This window comes from Rhamphochromis longiceps, linkage group LG15, assembly GCF_057381845.1.
Source record: "Rhamphochromis longiceps isolate RC_006_pf linkage group LG15, R_longiceps_female_GT1.1, whole genome shotgun sequence".
Classification (NCBI taxonomy): Eukaryota; Metazoa; Chordata; class Actinopteri; order Cichliformes; family Cichlidae; genus Rhamphochromis; species Rhamphochromis longiceps.
Window position 1 is genome coordinate 12,618,985 of NC_140571.1, and position 25,051 is coordinate 12,644,035.

Consider the following 25,051-nt stretch of genomic DNA (forward strand, 5'->3'; position numbering starts at 1 on the left):
TTGGCGTTATAATTGTTTTCATAATATGATAATTACATACTGTTAAATTTTTAATGTTTCTCCTCCCGGTAACTGTATTCCTGTTATGTCTGGGCTTTCCCTAATTGCACAAGCCAACGGTTCTACATATAACATGTACAGTAAGACTAAGCGACCTTGGCACAGACCTCTCATTTGTCTTTCATCCCAGCTTTTTTGGGGGTGACTGGGTGGGGGGATATTGCTCACAGAAAATTCCTAAAAACTCCTATTGATCATTGTTGCTCCCATAGATACATTTCAGTTTACCAGTCATGAGGCTCCAAATTATACCAGGAGTGGGGTTTGAACCTACGAGAGCATGCGCTCATTGGAGCTTAAGTCCAACGCCTTAACCACTCGGCCACCCTGGTGCATATATATTGTGCATGCGTGTTCCTTTAGGAAACAGGAAGATTGGTAGGAGAAAGAAACGTATTAATCTTGTTTGTTAGGATCATAGCCATAAATGGAGGACTCTTATAAAGTCCATGGATTTTCATTCACACATATTACATGAGGTATCTACTCTTTACACACTAAGGATCCACACTACCAGGGCTACGGCACACAGCTGTTTTATAAATCATCAAAACCAATACTATCCTAAGATTTATTATATGCAAAAATGATCTGTTCCAAAATGTTTTCATGTAATCCTGAAAACAGAAAAACAATCTTCTGCACTATTAACCATCCACAAATGGAAACAACAGACAATACAGGTGATTTTAGCTAAAAAGCCAAGAAAAAATTGTGTGGTGTTTTTTTTTTTCAAACGATGTAATTTACAGCCACAGAGGACAGAAAGCTGCAGTATGTAGAGAAAGAGAAGAGTTAAACCTATAATCAACATGAGTCCTTGTAGATGGCAGCCTCCGGTTTTTAAAGACTTCTATTGGTCTCTAGTGGACAACAGAGGTAACTGCAGGATTGGAGCCAGAATAGTGTAACTGCAGTTCAAAACGACATATTTTTTTGATTTCCCATAGAAAGTGTGTGTCCAGCCACGTGTCAGTCCAAGTGGCAGGATTTAGTAATTCTGGTAATAGTTAAATGTAAGTCATTCACAAATATTAAGTCGCAACATTTCAGTCTGACTAACCTTGGAAGATTACACGAAGACAATGTCCAGATATGCAGACGCACGCATATATCTAGCGTATAAGAAATTTCTTTGCACAAACTGTTGAGTGAAATGACATTTGTTTTTCACAGCTTCAGGGGGTGCACCGTTCCTAGAAATACTGCAATACCAGGTCGATGCGTGGAGTGGACGGAGCAAGCCCCTATTCCATCTCCCTGCTCCAAAAATCAATTTAATATATGGTCCCCGGGTAGGGGACGTATCAGATATTAAACTGATAAGAACAGATACTACACTTGATCTTAGCCAAAAGGCCGAGAAGCGATACCCACATATCGCACGACAGAAACGACTCATTCTGCTTACTGCAACTCTAACTCATGGTTACAATGAAGAACACAGTCGCCTTCTAACAAATGGTAGAGGACAGGTCGATGTTTTACTGACGTTTTACCTCCGAAACATCACAATATAACTATGGTCGGCATGTTTCAGTTTTTAAACGGCGCCACATATATGACGACACTTTAGTTTCTGAAACGCCGGTCAGCGCATGCCGGTTAATGAGATTCAAAATCACGTGGTCGCCTGCAGTCCAATCAGCGGTCGTTGAGACGGAGCGTCTTCAATTCATTTTTATAACTTTCTTGGCGTTATAATTGTTTTCATAATATGATAATTACATACTGTTAAATTTTTAATGTTTCTCCTCCCGGTAACTGTATTCCTGTTATGTCTGGGCTTTCCCTAATTGCACAAGCCAACGGTTCTACATATAACATGTACAGTAAGACTAAGCGACCTTGGCACAGACCTCTCATTTGTCTTTCATCCCAGCTTTTTTGGGGGTGACTGGGTGGGGGGATATTGCTCACAGAAAATTCCTAAAAACTCCTATTGATCATTGTTGCTCCCATAGATACATTTCAGTTTACCAGTCATGAGGCTCCAAATTATACCAGGAGTGGGGTTTGAACCTACGAGAGCATGCGCTCATTGGAGCTTAAGTCCAACGCCTTAACCACTCGGCCACCCTGGTGCATATATATTGTGCATGCGTGTTCCTTTAGGAAACAGGAAGATTGGTAGGAGAAAGAAACGTATTAATCTTGTTTGTTAGGATCATAGCCATAAATGGAGGACTCTTATAAAGTCCATGGATTTTCATTCACACATATTACATGAGGTATCTACTCTTTACACACTAAGGATCCACACTACCAGGGCTACGGCACACAGCTGTTTTATAAATCATCAAAACCAATACTATCCTAAGATTTATTATATACAAAAATGATCTGTTCCAAAATGTTTTCATGTAATCCTGAAAACAGAAAAACAATCTTCTGCACTATTAACCATCCACAAATGGAAACAACAGACAATACAGGTGATTTTAGCTAAAAAGCCAAGAAAAAATTGTGTGGTGTTTTTTTTTTTCAAACGATGTAATTTACAGCCACAGAGGACAGAAAGCTGCAGTATGTAGAGAAAGAGAAGAGTTAAACCTATAATCAACATGAGTCCTTGTAGATGGCAGCCTCCGGTTTTTAAAGACTTCTATTGGTCTCTAGTGGACAACAGAGGTAACTGCAGGATTCGAGCCAGAATAGTGTAACTGCAGTTCAAAACGACATATTTTTTTGATTTCCCATAGAAAGTGTGTGTCCAGCCACGTGTCAGTCCAAGTGGCAGGATTTAGTAATTCTGGTAATAGTTAAATGTAAGTCATTCACAAATATTAAGTCGCAACATTTCAGTCTGACTAACCTTGGAAGATTACACGAAGACAATGTCCAGATATGCAGACGCACGCATATATCTAGCGTATAAGAAATTTCTTTGCACAAACTGTTGAGTGAAATGACATTTGTTTTTCACAGCTTCAGGGGGTGCACCGTTCCTAGAAATACTGCAATACCAGGTCGATGCGTGGAGTGGACGGAGCAAGCCCCTATTCCATCTCCCTGCTCCAAAAATCAATTTAATATATGGTCCCCGGGTAGGGGACGTATCAGATATTAAACTGATAAGAACAGATTTTTTTTTTTTTTTTTTTTTTTTTTTTACTTCTTTTATTTTCTTTCCACAACAATTCAAAAAACTTTTTCCATTTCCGTTACAAAGACATATTTACATTTCATTTCTTTCCCACATTCATTCATCGCAAACCAATCATTTTCATGTAACATATTCATATAACTTATTGCTTTTCATTGCTCCTTTTCCCTTTCTCCCTTCCTTACTCTTTACCTACCACCACTTTTTAGGTGCCTTCGCAGTAAAGAAGGAAGGGAAATCTTTCCATCTATCCTTGATCGTGTCTATTCCCCATTTTTGTAGTTCATGCCAGTATGTCTTTTCAAATTCCCTCTCTACAGCTTTAGTCGTACCTATTTCCCCCTCTTTATATCCTCCCGTTATACAACTCTGTCTTGCCTTCCACAATTTCATTTTTACAATTGTTAACAACATACAACGTATTTTGTATCTCTCTTTTTCTATACTGTTAGCCCTGAAAAGGGTAATCTCTTCATAAGTCACCGTGCCCAAACCTTTATACTTCCCCTTTACCCTTTCCCATACCTTTTTTGCGTATTCGCATCCCCAAAGTACGTGTTCTATTGTTTCCTCTTCTACGCAGTTGTCCCTCGGACACTTTTTCTGTTTTCCCAAGTTATGTGCATACATAATGATCCTCACGGGTAACCTTTTGTGTAAATGCATCCAATTAAAATCCTTCAAAACATTTTTAAAGGTCTTATCCTGTGCACATTTCCACACTTCTGGACTCACCGGTACCTGGTTATAATTAGCTTTCCATACCATTTTCTTATATAAAAGTTTATGGTTTAGTACGGTATCCACCTCTTTACATTCAGCGTGTTTCTTTCCCCATCCTAGCATCCTCTGAAAATATTTTGGTCTAGTTTCCGCCTTTGGTCCCTTATTTTCCCACCCTATCAAAAAACGGTATGGAATCGCTAACCAAAACCATAACAATATTTGACATTTATGGACATAGTTCTGTTTCAATAGCTTGCATACATTTGCATAAAACATTGTATCTAACTTCAAAGGGACATTTGGTACCCCTTTCCCACCATCTTCAATTTCTTGATACATTTGCGTTCTTTTGACATACTCATAACCCCCCCAAATAAATTTAAATATCGCTCTGGTTATTTGCGCTCTGTAGATCTGAGGCATCGAAACCACATAGGCCAGATGTAATAGCTTCGGCACCACCTCACTCTTTATAATCAGAACCTTCCCCGTAATTGTTAATTTCCTTGCTTTCCAAAGGCCCAGCTTCTTTTCTACCGCACTTAACCTTTTTTTCCAATTGCTAAGCTCATCTCCTTCCTTATTTCCAAAGGAGATTCCTAAAATATTCATTGGGCCTTGGCACAAAGTAAAATCACAGATATTATCTCTTCTACCCTCCCATGTCCCCAAATATTTATACATCGACTTCTCTTTATTTATCTTTGATCCAGTCGCTTTTTCATAAATATCTAAAATTTCTATCGCACCCTTTAAACTATCATCATCTGCCAGATATAATACTGTATCGTCCGCATACTGCGATATCTTTAAAACTTCCCCCCGCGGCATCGGAATCCCTTTTACTCTCTGGCTTTCCCTTATTGCGCAAGCCAAAGGTTCAACATACAGTACATAAAGAACAACAGATAATGGACATCCTTGCCTCAAACCCTTTGTTTGATACACTTTTTCTGTAAGGAATCCATTTACTTTTATTTTCAGACTTATGCCGTTGTATAAATTTTTTACCCATTTTTTAAATTTCTCTCCCAAACCCATATACTGCATTACCCTCCACAAAAAATCATAATCTACCCTATCAAAGGCCTTTTGTTGATCTAGGCTCACACATAGTGCTGGCAAATTTCTATCTCTAACGTATGTGAGTATGTCTCTGTGTAGTTGCACGTTCCAAGACATTTGCCTCCCCCTAACCCCACACGTCTGATCCTTCTCCACTATTTGCATCATTACTCCCGCGAGTCTATTTGCCAATATCCTACTCAGGATCTTATAATCCACACATAGCATAGTTAACGGTCTATAATTATCAAGTTGTTGTGGGTTACCTTTCTTGAATAGAATAGAAACCACACCCATCTTCATACTCTCTGTCATCTCCTTTCCCTCCATGATTTCCTTAAAAACTCCCAACAAATGTATCCCCACCATTCCCCAGAAAGTTTCGTAAAATTCCTTTGTTAATCCATCTATCCCTGGCACTTTGTTTGCCTTCATTCCTTTTAATACTTTATATGCCTCCCCTATTGTAACTTCCCCTTCTAAACTGTCGCTTTCTTCTCCCGTTAATCTCTTTTTTATTTTCTTTAAGAAAAAATCCCCTTTTTCTCCCTCTAATTTTTCTTTTCTAAACAAGACCTCATAATACTCCTTCGCCGTTTTAAGCATATTTTCCTTTCCTTCTATCATTTTCCCATCCTTCTCTAATTTTATTATAACTCCCTTTTTTTCCTTACTTTTCATCTTTTTAAAGAAAAAGGCCGAACATTTCTCGTTCTCCTCATACTCCTCCTGCTTTATCTTATATGTTTCAGCCCTTGCCTTCCTTTCAAGTAGTTCTTCCTGCTTCAATCTTAAACTTTCCATTTTCTCGTCCATGTTTTTGTTGTTTCCTTTTTCATTTTGTAGTGTATAAGTATATTCTATTTCTTTTTGCAATATACGAAATTCCTCTTTCCTTACGCTGGACCTTTCCGTACAATAATCCACCGTGAACTTTTTTATTTTGTTTTTTACATCCTCCCACCAATCCAATTTATTTTTATATAAGCTTTCCATCTCCTCCCATAAAGGGAAGAGCTCTGCAAACCTTTCCTTATATTCTTTTTCCATAAGTACTTCGTTATTCAGTTTCCAGTATCCTTTTCCATAATCTATTCCTTCTATCTCCAAATCCACCACTATCATTTGATGATCTGTGAACAAAGCCGGTATTTTTTTCCCTTGTTTTATTTTACACTTTTTCTCTATCAAGATGTAATCTAATCTACTTTCCATTCCTCTTGTATTCTTCCATGTGTACCCCACTCTTTTCCCTTGTAGTGTGGCCATTACATCTATTAAACCGTATTTTTTTATAAAGGTCTTAAAAGGGAGCGAAGTTTTTATTTTCTCCAGTGAACAGTTGAAATCCCCTCCCACAAAAATATTTTTCCTTGTCATAAAACAAGTGTCCATTTTTGAAAGAAGTTCTCTTCTTAATTTAGGATCCACATATGCATACACATTTATTATACGGTTTTGTGTCCCACTTTTTTCCACATCTACAACCATAACCCTTCCCTGTATTAAAGTATAACTGTCCTTTATTCGTATACTTTTATTTCCACATAACACTCCTACCCCAGTCCCATGTACTCCCCCGATACTCCAGACCGATTCACCTCCTCTCCATTCCTTCGTAAAGAGATCAACATCCCCCTCATCTTTTAAATGTACTTCCTGCAACAAGCAGGCATCAAAATTATAATACAACAAAAATTCATAAACCATTTTTCTTTTCCGAGCATTCCTAAGTCCCCTTACATTTAATGTTATTATTCGAAAGTTTCCCATGTCTTAAAACATAAATCAAATAAAAAAAAAGGGGTCTCAAAAACAAAACCAAAACAAATCAAAACCATAGGAGTTTTATTTCAGTATCCCCATTTTTAACTCTTCATATTAACCTGCGCCAATAAGTTCTTAATAAAGGAATCTTCCGATTTTTCTTCGCTTTCAGCCTCTTCCCCCGTATCCCCATCACTAGTGAAGTCACTTAAGGGGGTATGCATGCATTCAGTCTGTGTACCCCTCAAAACATGTCCCTCCGTATTTTCCACCTGCTCGATCCGTTCCTCCCTATCCTCTTTATTTTCCGTTTTTGTCTCTTCTGGAGAAGCACCTGAGCTCACCTTTCTCCGCCTCTTTGCTGATTTTCTCCGCGGCTTCGCTACTACTGCCCACACCTGTCCGTCCTCTGCTTGTTTCTCTCTCTCGGCGTCCGATTCACGTAATGTTCCTTCCTCCTTATTCCTCTGCTCTACTCCGCCTTCCTTGCTCCCAGCTCTCTCCTCGTTAAGGTGATCTTCGGCAGCCGTTGACGCCTCCTGTGTTCTTTTTCCGATATCAGCTTCTGCATCCGATTTTCTGTATTGTTCATTTCCTGCCGCTTCAGAATATGACCTTGGTCTAGTACAGTCTCTTGCCATATGGGTCTCTGAATCGCACAAATGACATTTTCTAGGTTCCTTACAGTCTTTAGTTATGTGGCCTATCTTCCCGCAACTCCTGCACCTCATTTGTTCACACCTGTCCGCATTATGTCCGGTACTGCCACATTTTCTGCACGCTTGGGGCTGCCCAGCATACACTAGGAAACCCCTATCTGCTCCTATGGAGAATACCGCGGGTGGATGGCAATATCCGTCCTCGGTAGACGTATCCACATTTAATTTGACTCGGAATTGTCTTTTTCCGGTCCATAGTCCTAAGCCATCCTTTATTTTGCGCACTCCTGGTAGTACTGTGACGTACCTTCCTAAGAAGTACTTAATTGTCTCTTCCGAAACCCAAGGGTTATACATATGGATCGTTAAAATCCTATAATCATTTCTGTACAAAGGAGTTACCGTATATTTCTTTAGTTCTTCGTTTTCTTCTCCGTGAAATCTCCTTCTCACCTCCTCCGCACATTCTCCCGTGCAAAAGGTTACATCATAATGTTTACTTGCCGTACTCTGCTGGAGGCAGTAGATTTCCTCAGGCTTTATCTTTAAAGCCTCGTAAAGGATCCTTCGTCCGAAGTTAATTCTGTCATGAATCTCGTCCTCTTTCTCCATCAACTCGAATCTCAAAGTATTTCTTGTACCTTGCATCCATGTATTTCTCTCATGAAAATTGGCCGACGCCGCCGCCATCCTGCATTGCTTCTCGCCTTGTAACTGATAAGAACAGATACTACACTTGATCTTAGCCAAAAGGCCGAGAAGCGATACCCACATATCGCACGACAGAAACGACTCATTCTGCTTACTGCAACTCTAACTCATGGTTACAATGAAGAACACAGTCGCCTTCTAACAAATGGTAGAGGACAGGTCGATGTTTTACTGACGTTTTACCTCCGAAACATCACAATATAACTATGGTCGGCATGTTTCAGTTTTTAAACGGCGCCACATATATGACGACACTTTAGTTTCTGAAACGCCGGTCAGCGCATGCCGGTTAATGAGATTCAAAATCACGTGGTCGCCTGCAGTCCAATCAGCGGTCGTTGAGACGGAGCGTCTTCAATTCATTTTTATAACTTTCTTGGCGTTATAATTGTTTTCATAATATGATAATTACATACTGTTAAATTTTTAATGTTTCTCCTCCCGGTAACTGTATTCCTGTTATGTCTGGGCTTTCCCTAATTGCACAAGCCAACGGTTCTACATATAACATGTACAGTAAGACTAAGCGACCTTGGCACAGACCTCTCATTTGTCTTTCATCCCAGCTTTTTTGGGGGTGACTGGGTGGGGGGATATTGCTCACAGAAAATTCCTAAAAGCTCCTATTGATCATTGTTGCTCCCATAGATACATTTCAGTTTACCAGTCATGAGGCTCCAAATTATACCAGGAGTGGGGTTTGAACCTACGAGAGCATGCGCTCATTGGAGCTTAAGTCCAACGCCTTAACCACTCGGCCACCCTGGTGCATATATATTGTGCATGCGTGTTCCTTTAGGAAACAGGAAGATTGGTAGGAGAAAGAAACGTATTAATCTTGTTTGTTAGGATCATAGCCATAAATGGAGGACTCTTATAAAGTCCATGGATTTTCATTCACACATATTACATGAGGTATCTACTCTTTACACACTAAGGATCCACACTACCAGGGCTACGGCACACAGCTGTTTTATAAATCATCAAAACCAATACTATCCTAAGATTTATTATATGCAAAAATGATCTGTTCCAAAATGTTTTCATGTAATCCTGAAAACAGAAAAACAATCTTCTGCACTATTAACCATCCACAAATGGAAACAACAGACAATACAGGTGATTTTAGCTAAAAAGCCAAGAAAAAATTGTGTGGTGTTTTTTTTTTTCAAACGATGTAATTTACAGCCACAGAGGACAGAAAGCTGCAGTATGTAGAGAAAGAGAAGAGTTAAACCTATAATCAACATGAGTCCTTGTAGATGGCAGCCTCCGGTTTTTAAAGACTTCTATTGGTCTCTAGTGGACAAGAGAGGTAACTGCAGGATTGGAGCCAGAATAGTGTAACTGCAGTTCAAAACGACATATTTTTTTGATTTCCCATAGAAAGTGTGTGTCCAGCCACGTGTCAGTCCAAGTGGCAGGATTTAGTAATTCTGGTAATAGTTAAATGTAAGTCATTCACAAATATTAAGTCGCAACATTTCAGTCTGACTAACCTTGGAAGATTACACGAAGACAATGTCCAGATATGCAGACGCACGCATATATCTAGCGTATAAGAAATTTCTTTGCACAAACTGTTGAGTGAAATGACATTTGTTTTTCACAGCTTCAGGGGGTGCACCGTTCCTAGAAATACTGCAATACCAGGTCGATGCGTGGAGTGGACGGAGCAAGCCCCTATTCCATCTCCCTGCTCCAAAAATCAATTTAATATATGGTCCCCGGGTAGGGGACGTATCAGATATTAAACTGATAAGAACAGATACTACACTTGATCTTAGCCAAAAGGCCGAGAAGCGATACCCACATATCGCACGACAGAAACGACTCATTCTGCTTACTGCAACTCTAACTCATGGTTACAATGAAGAACACAGTCGCCTTCTAACAAATGGTAGAGGACAGGTCGATGTTTTACTGACGTTTTACCTCCGAAACATCACAATATAACTATGGTCGGCATGTTTCAGTTTTTAAACGGCGCCACATATATGACGACACTTTAGTTTCTGAAACGCCGGTCAGCGCATGCCGGTTAATGAGATTCAAAATCACGTGGTCGCCTGCAGTCCAATCAGCGGTCGTTGAGACGGAGCGTCTTCAATTCATTTTTATAACTTTCTTGGCGTTATAATTGTTTTCATAATATGATAATTACATACTGTTAAATTTTTAATGTTTCTCCTCCCGGTAACTGTATTCCTGTTATGTCTGGGCTTTCCCTAATTGCACAAGCCAACGGTTCTACATATAACATGTACAGTAAGACTAAGCGACCTTGGCACAGACCTCTCATTTGTCTTTCATCCCAGCTTTTTTGGGGGTGACTGGGTGGGGGGATATTGCTCACAGCAAATTCCTAAAAACTCCTATTGATCATTGTTGCTCCCATAGATACATTTCAGTTTACCAGTCATGAGGCTCCAAATTATACCAGGAGTGGGGTTTGAACCCACGAGAGCATGCGCTCATTGGAGCTTAAGTCCAACGCCTTAACCACTCGGCCACCCTGGTGGATATATGTTGTGCATGCGTGTTCCTTTAGGAAACAGGAAGATTGGTAGGAGAAAGAAACGTATTAATCTTGTTTGTTAGGATCATAGCCATAAATGGAGGACTCTTATAAAGTCCATGGATTTTCATTCACACATATTACATGAGGTATCTACTCTTTACACACTAAGGATCCACACTACCAGGGCTACGGCACACAGCTGTTTTATAAATCATCAAAACCAATACTATCCTAAGATTTATTATATGCAAAAATGATCTGTTCCAAAATGTTTTCATGTAATCCTGAAAACAGAAAAACAATCTTCTGCACTATTAACCATCCACAAATGGAAACAACAGACAATACAGGTGATTTTAGCTAAAAAGCCAAGAAAAAATTGTGTGGTGTTTTTTTTTTTTCAAACGATGTAATTTACAGCCACAGAGGACAGAAAGCTGCAGTATGTAGAGAAAGAGAAGAGTTAAACCTATAATCAACATGAGTCCTTGTAGATGGCAGCCTCCGGTTTTTAAAGACTTCTATTGGTCTCTAGTGGACAACAGAGGTAACTGCAGGATTGGAGCCAGAATAGTGTAACTGCAGTTCAAAACGACATATTTTTTTGATTTCCCATAGAAAGTGTGTGTCCAGCCACGTGTCAGTCCAAGTGGCAGGATTTAGTAATTCTGGTAATAGTTAAATGTAAGTCATTCACAAATATTAAGTCGCAACATTTCAGTCTGACTAACCTTGGAAGATTACACGAAGACAATGTCCAGATATGCAGACGCACGCATATATCTAGCGTATAAGAAATTTCTTTGCACAAACTGTTGAGTGAAATGACATTTGTTTTTCACAGCTTCAGGGGGTGCACCGTTCCTAGAAATACTGCAATACCAGGTCGATGCGTGGAGTGGACGGAGCAAGCCCCTATTCCATCTCCCTGCTCCAAAAATCAATTTAATATATGGTCCCCGGGTAGGGGACGTATCAGATATTAAACTGATAAGAACAGATACTACACTTGATCTTAGCCAAAAGGCCGAGAAGCGATACCCACATATCGCACGACAGAAACGACTCATTCTGCTTACTGCAACTCTAACTCATGGTTACAATGAAGAACACAGTCGCCTTCTAACAAATGGTAGAGGACAGGTCGATGTTTTACTGACGTTTTACCTCCGAAACATCACAATATAACTATGGTCGGCATGTTTCAGTTTTTAAACGGCGCCACATATATGACGACACTTTAGTTTCTGAAACGCCGGTCAGCGCATGCCGGTTAATGAGATTCAAAATCACGTGGTCGCCTGCAGTCCAATCAGCGGTCGTTGAGACGGAGCGTCTTCAATTCATTTTTATAACTTTCTTGGCGTTATAATTGTTTTCATAATATGATAATTACATACTGTTAAATTTTTAATGTTTCTCCTCCCGGTAACTGTATTCCTGTTATGTCTGGGCTTTCCCTAATTGCACAAGCCAACGGTTCTACATATAACATGTACAGTAAGACTAAGCGACCTTGGCACAGACCTCTCATTTGTCTTTCATCCCAGCTTTTTTGGGGGTGACTGGGTGGGGGGATATTGCTCACAGCAAATTCCTAAAAACTCCTATTGATCATTGTTGCTCCCATAGATACATTTCAGTTTACCAGTCATGAGGCTCCAAATTATACCAGGAGTGGGGTTTGAACCCACGAGAGCATGCGCTCATTGGAGCTTAAGTCCAACGCCTTAACCACTCGGCCACCCTGGTGGATATATGTTGTGCATGCGTGTTCCTTTAGGAAACAGGAAGATTGGTAGGAGAAAGAAACGTATTAATCTTGTTTGTTAGGATCATAGCCATAAATGGAGGACTCTTATAAAGTCCATGGATTTTCATTCACACATATTACATGAGGTATCTACTCTTTACACACTAAGGATCCACACTACCAGGGCTACGGCACACAGCTGTTTTATAAATCATCAAAACCAATACTATCCTAAGATTTATTATATGCAAAAATGATCTGTTCCAAAATGTTTTCATGTAATCCTGAAAACAGAAAAACAATCTTCTGCACTATTAACCATCCACAAATGGAAACAACAGACAATACAGGTGATTTTAGCTAAAAAGCCAAGAAAAAATTGTGTGGTGTTTTTTTTTTTTCAAACGATGTAATTTACAGCCACAGAGGACAGAAAGCTGCAGTATGTAGAGAAAGAGAAGAGTTAAACCTATAATCAACATGAGTCCTTGTAGATGGCAGCCTCCGGTTTTTAAAGACTTCTATTGGTCTCTAGTGGACAACAGAGGTAACTGCAGGATTGGAGCCAGAATAGTGTAACTGCAGTTCAAAACGACATATTTTTTTGATTTCCCATAGAAAGTGTGTGTCCAGCCACGTGTCAGTCCAAGTGGCAGGATTTAGTAATTCTGGTAATAGTTAAATGTAAGTCATTCACAAATATTAAGTCGCAACATTTCAGTCTGACTAACCTTGGAAGATTACACGAAGACAATGTCCAGATATGCAGACGCACGCATATATCTAGCGTATAAGAAATTTCTTTGCACAAACTGTTGAGTGAAATGACATTTGTTTTTCACAGCTTCAGGGGGTGCACCGTTCCTAGAAATACTGCAATACCAGGTCGATGCGTGGAGTGGACGGAGCAAGCCCCTATTCCATCTCCCTGCTCCAAAAATCAATTTAATATATGGTCCCCGGGTAGGGGACGTATCAGATATTAAACTGATAAGAACAGATACTACACTTGATCTTAGCCAAAAGGCCGAGAAGCGATACCCACATATCGCACGACAGAAACGACTCATTCTGCTTACTGCAACTCTAACTCATGGTTACAATGAAGAACACAGTCGCCTTCTAACAAATGGTAGAGGACAGGTCGATGTTTTACTGACGTTTTACCTCCGAAACATCACAATATAACTATGGTCGGCATGTTTCAGTTTTTAAACGGCGCCACATATATGACGACACTTTAGTTTCTGAAACGCCGGTCAGCGCATGCCGGTTAATGAGATTCAAAATCACGTGGTCGCCTGCAGTCCAATCAGCGGTCGTTGAGACGGAGCGTCTTCAATTCATTTTTATAACTTTCTTGGCGTTATAATTGTTTTCATAATATGATAATTACATACTGTTAAATTTTTAATGTTTCTCCTCCCGGTAACTGTATTCCTGTTATGTCTGGGCTTTCCCTAATTGCACAAGCCAACGGTTCTACATATAACATGTACAGTAAGACTAAGCGACCTTGGCACAGACCTCTCATTTGTCTTTCATCCCAGCTTTTTTGGGGGTGACTGGGTGGGGGGATATTGCTCACAGAAAATTCCTAAAAGCTCCTATTGATCATTGTTGCTCCCATAGATACATTTCAGTTTACCAGTCATGAGGCTCCAAATTATACCAGGAGTGGGGTTTGAACCTACGAGAGCATGCGCTCATTGGAGCTTAAGTCCAACGCCTTAACCACTCGGCCACCCTGGTGCATATATATTGTGCATGCGTGTTCCTTTAGGAAACAGGAAGATTGGTAGGAGAAAGAAACGTATTAATCTTGTTTGTTAGGATCATAGCCATAAATGGAGGACTCTTATAAAGTCCATGGATTTTCATTCACACATATTACATGAGGTATCTACTCTTTACACACTAAGGATCCACACTACCAGGGCTACGGCACACAGCTGTTTTATAAATCATCAAAACCAATACTATCCTAAGATTTATTATATGCAAAAATGATCTGTTCCAAAATGTTTTCATGTAATCCTGAAAACAGAAAAACAATCTTCTGCACTATTAACCATCCACAAATGGAAACAACAGACAATACAGGTGATTTTAGCTAAAAAGCCAAGAAAAAATTGTGTGGTGTTTTTTTTTTTCAAACGATGTAATTTACAGCCACAGAGGACAGAAAGCTGCAGTATGTAGAGAAAGAGAAGAGTTAAACCTATAATCAACATGAGTCCTTGTAGATGGCAGCCTCCGGTTTTTAAAGACTTCTATTGGTCTCTAGTGGACAAGAGAGGTAACTGCAGGATTGGAGCCAGAATAGTGTAACTGCAGTTCAAAACGACATATTTTTTTGATTTCCCATAGAAAGTGTGTGTCCAGCCACGTGTCAGTCCAAGTGGCAGGATTTAGTAATTCTGGTAATAGTTAAATGTAAGTCATTCACAAATATTAAGTCGCAACATTTCAGTCTGACTAACCTTGGAAGATTACACGAAGACAATGTCCAGATATGCAGACGCACGCATATATCTAGCGTATAAGAAATTTCTTTGCACAAACTGTTGAGTGAAATGACATTTGTTTTTCACAGCTTCAGGGGGTGCACCGTTCCTAGAAATACTGCAATACCAGGTCGATGCGTGGAGTGGACGGAGCAAGCCCCTATTCCATCTCCCTGCTCCAAAAATCAATTTAATATATGGTCCCCGGGTAGGGGACGTATCAGATATTAAACTGATAAGAACAGATACTACACTTGATCTTAGCCAAAAGGCCGAGAAGCGATACCCACATATCGCACGACAGAAACGACTCATTCTGCTTACTGCAACTCTAACTCATGGTTACAATGAAGAACACAGTCGCCTTCTAACAAATGGTAGAGGACAGGTCGATGTTTTACTGACGTTTTACCTCCGAAACATCACAATATAACTATGGTCGGCATGTTTCAGTTTTTAAACGGCGCCACATATATGACGACACTTTAGTTTCTGAAACGCCGGTCAGCGCATGCCGGTTAATGAGATTCAAAATCACGTGGTCGCCTGCAGTCCAATCAGCGGTCGTTGAGACGGAGCGTCTTCAATTCATTTTTATAACTTTCTTGGCGTTATAATTGTTTTCATAATATGATAATTACATACTGTTAAATTTTTAATGTTTCTCCTCCCGGTAACTGTATTCCTGTTATGTCTGGGCTTTCCCTAATTGCACAAGCCAACGGTTCTACATATAACATGTACAGTAAGACTAAGCGACCTTGGCACAGACCTCTCATTTGTCTTTCATCCCAGCTTTTTTGGGGGTGACTGGGTGGGGGGATATTGCTCACAGCAAATTCCTAAAAACTCCTATTGATCATTGTTGCTCCCATAGATACATTTCAGTTTACCAGTCATGAGGCTCCAAATTATACCAGGAGTGGGGTTTGAACCCACGAGAGCATGCGCTCATTGGAGCTTAAGTCCAACGCCTTAACCACTCGGCCACCCTGGTGGATATATGTTGTGCATGCGTGTTCCTTTAGGAAACAGGAAGATTGGTAGGAGAAAGAAACGTATTAATCTTGTTTGTTAGGATCATAGCCATAAATGGAGGACTCTTATAAAGTCCATGGATTTTCATTCACACATATTACATGAGGTATCTACTCTTTACACACTAAGGATCCACACTACCAGGGCTACGGCACACAGCTGTTTTATAAATCATCAAAACCAATACTATCCTAAGATTTATTATATGCAAAAATGATCTGTTCCAAAATGTTTTCATGTAATCCTGAAAACAGAAAAACAATCTTCTGCACTATTAACCATCCACAAATGGAAACAACAGACAATACAGGTGATTTTAGCTAAAAAGCCAAGAAAAAATTGTGTGGTGTTTTTTTTTTTTCAAACGATGTAATTTACAGCCACAGAGGACAGAAAGCTGCAGTATGTAGAGAAAGAGAAGAGTTAAACCTATAATCAACATGAGTCCTTGTAGATGGCAGCCTCCGGTTTTTAAAGACTTCTATTGGTCTCTAGTGGACAACAGAGGTAACTGCAGGATTGGAGCCAGAATAGTGTAACTGCAGTTCAAAACGACATATTTTTTTGATTTCCCATAGAAAGTGTGTGTCCAGCCACGTGTCAGTCCAAGTGGCAGGATTTAGTAATTCTGGTAATAGTTAAATGTAAGTCATTCACAAATATTAAGTCGCAACATTTCAGTCTGACTAACCTTGGAAGATTACACGAAGACAATGTCCAGATATGCAGACGCACGCATATATCTAGCGTATAAGAAATTTCTTTGCACAAACTGTTGAGTGAAATGACATTTGTTTTTCACAGCTTCAGGGGGTGCACCGTTCCTAGAAATACTGCAATACCAGGTCGATGCGTGGAGTGGACGGAGCAAGCCCCTATTCCATCTCCCTGCTCCAAAAATCAATTTAATATATGGTCCCCGGGTAGGGGACGTATCAGATATTAAACTGATAAGAACAGATACTACACTTGATCTTAGCCAAAAGGCCGAGAAGCGATACCCACATATCGCACGACAGAAACGACTCATTCTGCTTACTGCAACTCTAACTCATGGTTACAATGAAGAACACAGTCGCCTTCTAACAAATGGTAGAGGACAGGTCGATGTTTTACTGACGTTTTACCTCCGAAACATCACAATATAACTATGGTCGGCATGTTTCAGTTTTTAAACGGCGCCACATATATGACGACACTTTAGTTTCTGAAACGCCGGTCAGCGCATGCCGGTTAATGAGATTCAAAATCACGTGGTCGCCTGCAGTCCAATCAGCGGTCGTTGAGACGGAGCGTCTTCAATTCATTTTTATAACTTTCTTGGCGTTATAATTGTTTTCATAATATGATAATTACATACTGTTAAATTTTTAATGTTTCTCCTCCCGGTAACTGTATTCCTGTTATGTCTGGGCTTTCCCTAATTGCACAAGCCAACGGTTCTACATATAACATGTACAGTAAGACTAAGCGACCTTGGCACAGACCTCTCATTTGTCTTTCATCCCAGCTTTTTTGGGGGTGACTGGGTGGGGGGATATTGCTCACAGCAAATTCCTAAAAACTCCTATTGATCATTGTTGCTCCCATAGATACATTTCAGTTTACCAGTCATGAGGCTCCAAATTATACCAGGAGTGGGGTTTGAACCCACGAGAGCATGCGCTCATTGGAGCTTAAGTCCAACGCCTTAACCACTCGGCCACCCTGGTGGATATATGTTGTGCATGCGTGTTCCTTTAGGAAACAGGAAGATTGGTAGGAGAAAGAAACGTATTAATCTTGTTTGTTAGGATCATAGCCATAAATGGAGGACTCTTATAAAGTCCATGGATTTTCATTCACACATATTACATGAGGTATCTACTCTTTACACACTAAGGATCCACACTACCAGGGCTACGGCACACAGCTGTTTTATAAATCATCAAAACCAATACTATCCTAAGATTTATTATATGCAAAAATGATCTGTTCCAAAATGTTTTCATGTAATCCTGAAAACAGAAAAACAATCTTCTGCACTATTAACCATCCACAAATGGAAACAACAGACAATACAGGTGATTTTAGCTAAAAAGCCAAGAAAAAATTGTGTGGTGTTTTTTTTTTTTCAAACGATGTAATTTACAGCCACAGAGGACAGAAAGCTGCAGTATGTAGAGAAAGAGAAGAGTTAAACCTATAATCAACATGAGTCCTTGTAGATGGCAGCCTCCGGTTTTTAAAGACTTCTATTGGTCTCTAGTGGACAACAGAGGTAACTGCAGGATTGGAGCCAGAATAGTGTAACTGCAGTTCAAAACGACATATTTTTTTGATTTCCCATAGAAAGTGTGTGTCCAGCCACGTGTCAGTCCAAGTGGCAGGATTTAGTAATTCTGGTAATAGTTAAATGTAAGTCATTCACAAATATTAAGTCGCAACATTTCAGTCTGACTAACCTTGGAAGATTACACGAAGACAATGTCCAGATATGCAGACGCACGCATATATCTAGCGTATAAGAAATTTCTTTGCACAAACTGTTGAGTGAAATGACATTTGTTTTTCACAGCTTCAGGGGGTGCACCGTTCCTAGAAATACTGCAATACCAGGTCGATGCGTGGAGTGGACGGAGCAAGCCCCTATTCCATCTCCCTGCTCCAAAAATCAATTTAATATATGGTCCCCGGGTAGGGGACGTATCAGATATTAAACTGATAAGAACAGATACTACACTTGATCTTAGCCAAAAGGCCGAGAAGCGATACCCACATATCGCACGACAGAAACGACTCATTCTGCTTACTGCAACTCTAACTCATGGTTACAATGAAGAACACAGTCGCCTTCTAACAAATGGTAGAGGACAGGTCGATGTTTTACTGACGTTTTACCTCCGAAACATCACAATATAACTATGGTCGGCATGTTTCAGTTTTTAAACGGCGCCACATATATGACGACACTTTAGTTTCTGAAACGCCGGTCAGCGCATGCCGGTTAATGAGATTCAAAATCACGTGGTCGCCTGCAGTCCAATCAGCGGTCGTTGAGACGGAGCGTCTTCAATTCATTTTTATAACTTTCTTGGCGTTATAATTGTTTTCATAATATGATAATTACATACTGTTAAATTTTTAATGTTTCTCCTCCCGGTAACTGTATTCCTGTTATGTCTGGGCTTTCCCTAATTGCACAAGCCAACGGTTCTACATATAACATGTACAGTAAGACTAAGCGACCTTGGCACAGACCTCTCATTTGTCTTTCATCCCAGCTTTTTTGGGGGTGACTGGGTGGGGGGATATTGCTCACAGAAAATTCCTAAAAGCTCCTATTGATCATTGTTGCTCCCATAGATACATTTCAGTTTACCAGTCATGAGGCTCCAAATTATACCAGGAGTGGGGTTTGAACCTACGAGAGCATGCGCTCATTGGAGCTTAAGTCCAACGCCTTAACCACTCGGCCACCCTGGTGCATATATATTGTGCATGCGTGTTCCTTTAGGAAACAGGAAGATTGGTAGGAGAAAGAAACGTATTAATCTTGTTTGTTAGGATCATAGCCATAAATGGAGGACTCTTATAAAGTCCATGGATTTTCATTCACACATATTACATGAGGTATCTACTCTTTACACACTAAGGATCCACACTACCAGGGCTACGGCACACAGCTGTTTTATAAATCATCAAAACCAATACTATCCTAAGATTTATTATATGCAAAAATGATCTGTTCCAAAATGTTTTCATGTAATCCTGAAAACAGAAAAACAATCTTCTGCACTATTAACCATCCACAAATGGAAACAACAGACAATACAGGTGATTTTAGCTAAAAAGCCAAGAAAAAATTGTGTGGTGTTTTTTTTTTCAAACGATGTAATTTACAGCCACAGAGGACAGAAAGCTGCAGTATGTAGAGAAAGAGAAGAGTTAAACCTATAATCAACATGAGTCCTTGTAGATGGCAGCCTCCGGTTTTTAAAGACTTCTATTGGTCTCTAGTGGACAACAGAGGTAACTGCAGGATTGGAGCCAGAATAGTGTAACTGCAGTTCAAAACGACATATTTTTTTGATTTCCCATAGAAAGTGTGTGTCCAGCCACGTGTCAGTCCAAGTGGCAGGATTTAGTAATTCTGGTAATAGTTAAATGTAAGTCATTCACAAATATTAAGTCGCAACATTTCAGTCTGACTAACCTTGGAAGATTACACGAAGACAATGTCCAGATATGCAGACGCACGCATATATCTAGCGTATAAGAAATTTCTTTGCACAAACTGTTGAGTGAAATGACATTTGTTTTTCACAGCTTCAGGGGGTGCACCGTTCCTAGAAATACTGCAATACCAGGTCGATGCGTGGAGTGGACGGAGCAAGCCCCTATTCCATCTCCCTGCTCCAAAAATCAATTTAATATATGGTCCCCGGGTAGGGGACGTATCAGATATTAAACTGATAAGAACAGATACTACACTTGATCTTAGCCAAAAGGCCGAGAAGCGATACCCACATATCGCACGACAGAAACGACTCATTCTGCTTACTGCAACTCTAACTCATGGTTACAATGAAGAACACAGTCGCCTTCTAACAAATGGTAGAGGACAGGTCGATGTTTTACTGACGTTTTACCTCCGAAACATCACAATATAACTATGGTCGGCATGTTTCAGTTTTTAAACGGCGCCACATATATGACGACACTTTAGTTTCTGAAACGCCGGTCAGCGCATGCCGGTTAATGAGATTCAAAATCACGTGGTCGCCTGCAGTCCAATCAGCGGTCGTTGAGACGGAGCGTCTTCAATTCATTTTTATAACTTTCTTGGCGTTATAATTGTTTTCATAATATGATAATTACATACTGTTAAATTTTTAATGTTTCTCCTCCCGGTAACTGTATTCCTGTTATGTCTGGGCTTTCCCTAATTGCACAAGCCAACGGTTCTACATATAACATGTACAGTAAGACTAAGCGACCTTGGCACAGACCTCTCATTTGTCTTTCATCCCAGCTTTTTTGGGGGTGACTGGGTGGGGGGATATTGCTCACAGCAAATTCCTAAAAACTCCTATTGATCATTGTTGCTCCCATAGATACATTTCAGTTTACCAGTCATGAGGCTCCAAATTATACCAGGAGTGGGGTTTGAACCCACGAGAGCATGCGCTCATTGGAGCTTAAGTCCAACGCCTTAACCACTCGGCCACCCTGGTGGATATATGTTGTGCATGCGTGTTCCTTTAGGAAACAGGAAGATTGGTAGGAGAAAGAAACGTATTAATCTTGTTTGTTAGGATCATAGCCATAAATGGAGGACTCTTATAAAGTCCATGGATTTTCATTCACACATATTACATGAGGTATCTACTCTTTACACACTAAGGATCCACACTACCAGGGCTACGGCACACAGCTGTTTTATAAATCATCAAAACCAATACTATCCTAAGATTTATTATATGCAAAAATGATCTGTTCCAAAATGTTTTCATGTAATCCTGAAAACAGAAAAACAATCTTCTGCACTATTAACCATCCACAAATGGAAACAACAGACAATACAGGTGATTTTAGCTAAAAAGCCAAGAAAAAATTGTGTGGTGTTTTTTTTTTTTCAAACGATGTAATTTACAGCCACAGAGGACAGAAAGCTGCAGTATGTAGAGAAAGAGAAGAGTTAAACCTATAATCAACATGAGTCCTTGTAGATGGCAGCCTCCGGTTTTTAAAGACTTCTATTGGTCTCTAGTGGACAACAGAGGTAACTGCAGGATTGGAGCCAGAATAGTGTAACTGCAGTTCAAAACGACATATTTTTTTGATTTCCCATAGAAAGTGTGTGTCCAGCCACGTGTCAGTCCAAGTGGCAGGATTTAGTAATTCTGGTAATAGTTAAATGTAAGTCATTCACAAATATTAAGTCGCAACATTTCAGTCTGACTAACCTTGGAAGATTACACGAAGACAATGTCCAGATATGCAGACGCACGCATATATCTAGCGTATAAGAAATTTCTTTGCACAAACTGTTGAGTGAAATGACATTTGTTTTTCACAGCTTCAGGGGGTGCACCGTTCCTAGAAATACTGCAATACCAGGTCGATGCGTGGAGTGGACGGAGCAAGCCCCTATTCCATCTCCCTGCTCCAAAAATCAATTTAATATATGGTCCCCGGGTAGGGGACGTATCAGATATTAAACTGATAAGAACAGATACTACACTTGATCTTAGCCAAAAGGCCGAGAAGCGATACCCACATATCGCACGACAGAAACGACTCATTCTGCTTACTGCAACTCTAACTCATGGTTACAATGAAGAACACAGTCGCCTTCTAACAAATGGTAGAGGACAGGTCGATGTTTTACTGACGTTTTACCTCCGAAACATCACAATATAACTATGGTCGGCATGTTTCAGTTTTTAAACGGCGCCACATATATGACGACACTTTAGTTTCTGAAACGCCGGTCAGCGCATGCCGGTTAATGAGATTCAAAATCACGTGGTCGCCTGCAGTCCAATCAGCGGTCGTTGAGACGGAGCGTCTTCAATTCATTTTTATAACTTTCTTGGCGTTATAATTGTTTTCATAATATGATAATTACATACTGTTAAATTTTTAATGTTTCTCCTCCCGGTAACTGTATTCCTGTTATGTCTGGGCTTTCCCTAATTGCACAAGCCAACGGTTCTACATATAACATGTACAGTAAGACTAAGCGACCTTGGCACAGACCTCTCATTTGTCTTTCATCCCAGCTTTTTTGGGGGTGACTGGGTGGGGGGATATTGCTCACAGCAAATTCCTAAAAACTCCTATTGATCATTGTTGCTCCCATAGATACATTTCAGTTTACCAGTCATGAGGCTCCAAATTATACCAGGAGTGGGGTTTGAACCCACGAGAGCATGCGCTCATTGGAGCTTAAGTCCAACGCCTTAACCACTCGGCCACCCTGGTGGATATATGTTGTGCATGCGTGTTCCTTTAGGAAACAGGAAGATTGGTAGGAGAAAGAAACGTATTAATCTTGTTTGTTAGGATCATAGCCATAAATGGAGGACTCTTATAAAGTCCATGGATTTTCATTCACACATATTACATGAGGTATCTACTCTTTACACACTAAGGATCCACACTACCAGGGCTACGGCACACAGCTGTTTTATAAATCATCAAAACCAATACTATCCTAAGATTTATTATATGCAAAAATGATCTGTTCCAAAATGTTTTCATGTAATCCTGAAAACAGAAAAACAATCTTCTGCACTATTAACCATCCACAAATGGAAACAACAGACAATACAGGTGATTTTAGCTAAAAAGCCAAGAAAAAATTGTGTGGTGTTTTTTTTTTTTCAAACGATGTAATTTACAGCCACAGAGGACAGAAAGCTGCAGTATGTAGAGAAAGAGAAGAGTTAAACCTATAATCAACATGAGTCCTTGTAGATGGCAGCCTCCGGTTTTTAAAGACTTCTATTGGTCTCTAGTGGACAACAGAGGTAACTGCAGGATTGGAGCCAGAATAGTGTAACTGCAGTTCAAAACGACATATTTTTTTGATTTCCCATAGAAAGTGTGTGTCCAGCCACGTGTCAGTCCAAGTGGCAGGATTTAGTAATTCTGGTAATAGTTAAATGTAAGTCATTCACAAATATTAAGTCGCAACATTTCAGTCTGACTAACCTTGGAAGATTACACGAAGACAATGTCCAGATATGCAGACGCACGCATATATCTAGCGTATAAGAAATTTCTTTGCACAAACTGTTGAGTGAAATGACATTTGTTTTTCACAGCTTCAGGGGGTGCACCGTTCCTAGAAATACTGCAATACCAGGTCGATGCGTGGAGTGGACGGAGCAAGCCCCTATTCCATCTCCCTGCTCCAAAAATCAATTTAATATATGGTCCCCGGGTAGGGGACGTATCAGATATTAAACTGATAAGAACAGATACTACACTTGATCTTAGCCAAAAGGCCGAGAAGCGATACCCACATATCGCACGACAGAAACGACTCATTCTGCTTACTGCAACTCTAACTCATGGTTACAATGAAGAACACAGTCGCCTTCTAACAAATGGTAGAGGACAGGTCGATGTTTTACTGACGTTTTACCTCCGAAACATCACAATATAACTATGGTCGGCATGTTTCAGTTTTTAAACGGCGCCACATATATGACGACACTTTAGTTTCTGAAACGCCGGTCAGCGCATGCCGGTTAATGAGATTCAAAATCACGTGGTCGCCTGCAGTCCAATCAGCGGTCGTTGAGACGGAGCGTCTTCAATTCATTTTTATAACTTTCTTGGCGTTATAATTGTTTTCATAATATGATAATTACATACTGTTAAATTTTTAATGTTTCTCCTCCCGGTAACTGTATTCCTGTTATGTCTGGGCTTTCCCTAATTGCACAAGCCAACGGTTCTACATATAACATGTACAGTAAGACTAAGCGACCTTGGCACAGACCTCTCATTTGTCTTTCATCCCAGCTTTTTTGGGGGTGACTGGGTGGGGGGATATTGCTCACAGAAAATTCCTAAAAGCTCCTATTGATCATTGTTGCTCCCATAGATACATTTCAGTTTACCAGTCATGAGGCTCCAAATTATACCAGGAGTGGGGTTTGAACCTACGAGAGCATGCGCTCATTGGAGCTTAAGTCCAACGCCTTAACCACTCGGCCACCCTGGTGCATATATATTGTGCATGCGTGTTCCTTTAGGAAACAGGAAGATTGGTAGGAGAAAGAAACGTATTAATCTTGTTTGTTAGGATCATAGCCATAAATGGAGGACTCTTATAAAGTCCATGGATTTTCATTCACACATATTACATGAGGTATCTACTCTTTACACACTAAGGATCCACACTACCAGGGCTACGGCACACAGCTGTTTTATAAATCATCAAAACCAATACTATCCTAAGATTTATTATATGCAAAAATGATCTGTTCCAAAATGTTTTCATGTAATCCTGAAAACAGAAAAACAATCTTCTGCACTATTAACCATCCACAAATGGAAACAACAGACAATACAGGTGATTTTAGCTAAAAAGCCAAGAAAAAATTGTGTGGTGTTTTTTTTTTTCAAACGATGTAATTT

The 25,051-nt window shown here is 40.0% G+C and overlaps 22 non-coding genes and 2 pseudogenes across 22 annotated transcripts; all 24 read right to left on the reverse strand.

The window, feature by feature from the left end:
• Positions 1-309: 309 nt before the first annotated feature.
• On the reverse strand, positions 310-392 carry trnal-uaa (transfer RNA leucine (anticodon UAA)). Its single transcript has one exon. It is a non-coding gene; the product is annotated as a tRNA-Leu (tRNA).
• Positions 393-1,240: 848 nt separating this feature from the next.
• On the reverse strand, positions 1,241-1,431 carry LOC146652229 (U2 spliceosomal RNA). The gene has a single exon (XR_014907775.1). It is a non-coding gene; the product is annotated as a U2 spliceosomal RNA (small nuclear RNA).
• Positions 1,432-2,061: 630 nt separating this feature from the next.
• trnal-uaa (transfer RNA leucine (anticodon UAA)) lies at positions 2,062-2,144 on the reverse strand. The gene has a single exon. It is a non-coding gene; the product is annotated as a tRNA-Leu (tRNA).
• Positions 2,145-2,992: 848 nt separating this feature from the next.
• LOC146652231 (U2 spliceosomal RNA) lies at positions 2,993-3,213 on the reverse strand (annotated as a pseudogene).
• Positions 3,214-8,008: 4,795 nt separating this feature from the next.
• LOC146652232 (U2 spliceosomal RNA) lies at positions 8,009-8,149 on the reverse strand (annotated as a pseudogene).
• A 630-nt stretch (positions 8,150-8,779) lies between these two features.
• On the reverse strand, positions 8,780-8,862 carry trnal-uaa (transfer RNA leucine (anticodon UAA)). The gene has a single exon. It is a non-coding gene; the product is annotated as a tRNA-Leu (tRNA).
• An 848-nt stretch (positions 8,863-9,710) lies between these two features.
• On the reverse strand, positions 9,711-9,901 carry LOC146652234 (U2 spliceosomal RNA). Its single transcript, XR_014907779.1, has one exon. It is a non-coding gene; the product is annotated as a U2 spliceosomal RNA (small nuclear RNA).
• A 630-nt stretch (positions 9,902-10,531) lies between these two features.
• Positions 10,532-10,614, reverse strand: trnal-uaa (transfer RNA leucine (anticodon UAA)). The gene has a single exon. It is a non-coding gene; the product is annotated as a tRNA-Leu (tRNA).
• An 849-nt stretch (positions 10,615-11,463) lies between these two features.
• Positions 11,464-11,654, reverse strand: LOC146652236 (U2 spliceosomal RNA). The gene has a single exon (XR_014907780.1). It is a non-coding gene; the product is annotated as a U2 spliceosomal RNA (small nuclear RNA).
• Positions 11,655-12,284: 630 nt separating this feature from the next.
• Positions 12,285-12,367, reverse strand: trnal-uaa (transfer RNA leucine (anticodon UAA)). The gene has a single exon. It is a non-coding gene; the product is annotated as a tRNA-Leu (tRNA).
• An 849-nt stretch (positions 12,368-13,216) lies between these two features.
• On the reverse strand, positions 13,217-13,407 carry LOC146652238 (U2 spliceosomal RNA). Its single transcript, XR_014907781.1, has one exon. It is a non-coding gene; the product is annotated as a U2 spliceosomal RNA (small nuclear RNA).
• A 630-nt stretch (positions 13,408-14,037) lies between these two features.
• On the reverse strand, positions 14,038-14,120 carry trnal-uaa (transfer RNA leucine (anticodon UAA)). The gene has a single exon. It is a non-coding gene; the product is annotated as a tRNA-Leu (tRNA).
• Positions 14,121-14,968: 848 nt separating this feature from the next.
• LOC146652240 (U2 spliceosomal RNA) lies at positions 14,969-15,159 on the reverse strand. Its single transcript, XR_014907786.1, has one exon. It is a non-coding gene; the product is annotated as a U2 spliceosomal RNA (small nuclear RNA).
• Positions 15,160-15,789: 630 nt separating this feature from the next.
• Positions 15,790-15,872, reverse strand: trnal-uaa (transfer RNA leucine (anticodon UAA)). Its single transcript has one exon. It is a non-coding gene; the product is annotated as a tRNA-Leu (tRNA).
• An 849-nt stretch (positions 15,873-16,721) lies between these two features.
• Positions 16,722-16,912, reverse strand: LOC146652242 (U2 spliceosomal RNA). Its single transcript, XR_014907791.1, has one exon. It is a non-coding gene; the product is annotated as a U2 spliceosomal RNA (small nuclear RNA).
• Positions 16,913-17,542: 630 nt separating this feature from the next.
• trnal-uaa (transfer RNA leucine (anticodon UAA)) lies at positions 17,543-17,625 on the reverse strand. Its single transcript has one exon. It is a non-coding gene; the product is annotated as a tRNA-Leu (tRNA).
• An 849-nt stretch (positions 17,626-18,474) lies between these two features.
• LOC146652244 (U2 spliceosomal RNA) lies at positions 18,475-18,665 on the reverse strand. The gene has a single exon (XR_014907792.1). It is a non-coding gene; the product is annotated as a U2 spliceosomal RNA (small nuclear RNA).
• Positions 18,666-19,295: 630 nt separating this feature from the next.
• trnal-uaa (transfer RNA leucine (anticodon UAA)) lies at positions 19,296-19,378 on the reverse strand. The gene has a single exon. It is a non-coding gene; the product is annotated as a tRNA-Leu (tRNA).
• An 847-nt stretch (positions 19,379-20,225) lies between these two features.
• LOC146652246 (U2 spliceosomal RNA) lies at positions 20,226-20,416 on the reverse strand. The gene has a single exon (XR_014907793.1). It is a non-coding gene; the product is annotated as a U2 spliceosomal RNA (small nuclear RNA).
• Positions 20,417-21,046: 630 nt separating this feature from the next.
• Positions 21,047-21,129, reverse strand: trnal-uaa (transfer RNA leucine (anticodon UAA)). Its single transcript has one exon. It is a non-coding gene; the product is annotated as a tRNA-Leu (tRNA).
• An 849-nt stretch (positions 21,130-21,978) lies between these two features.
• On the reverse strand, positions 21,979-22,169 carry LOC146652248 (U2 spliceosomal RNA). The gene has a single exon (XR_014907794.1). It is a non-coding gene; the product is annotated as a U2 spliceosomal RNA (small nuclear RNA).
• Positions 22,170-22,799: 630 nt separating this feature from the next.
• On the reverse strand, positions 22,800-22,882 carry trnal-uaa (transfer RNA leucine (anticodon UAA)). The gene has a single exon. It is a non-coding gene; the product is annotated as a tRNA-Leu (tRNA).
• An 849-nt stretch (positions 22,883-23,731) lies between these two features.
• LOC146652250 (U2 spliceosomal RNA) lies at positions 23,732-23,922 on the reverse strand. Its single transcript, XR_014907795.1, has one exon. It is a non-coding gene; the product is annotated as a U2 spliceosomal RNA (small nuclear RNA).
• A 630-nt stretch (positions 23,923-24,552) lies between these two features.
• trnal-uaa (transfer RNA leucine (anticodon UAA)) lies at positions 24,553-24,635 on the reverse strand. Its single transcript has one exon. It is a non-coding gene; the product is annotated as a tRNA-Leu (tRNA).
• Between the last annotated feature and the right edge of the window lie 416 nt (positions 24,636-25,051).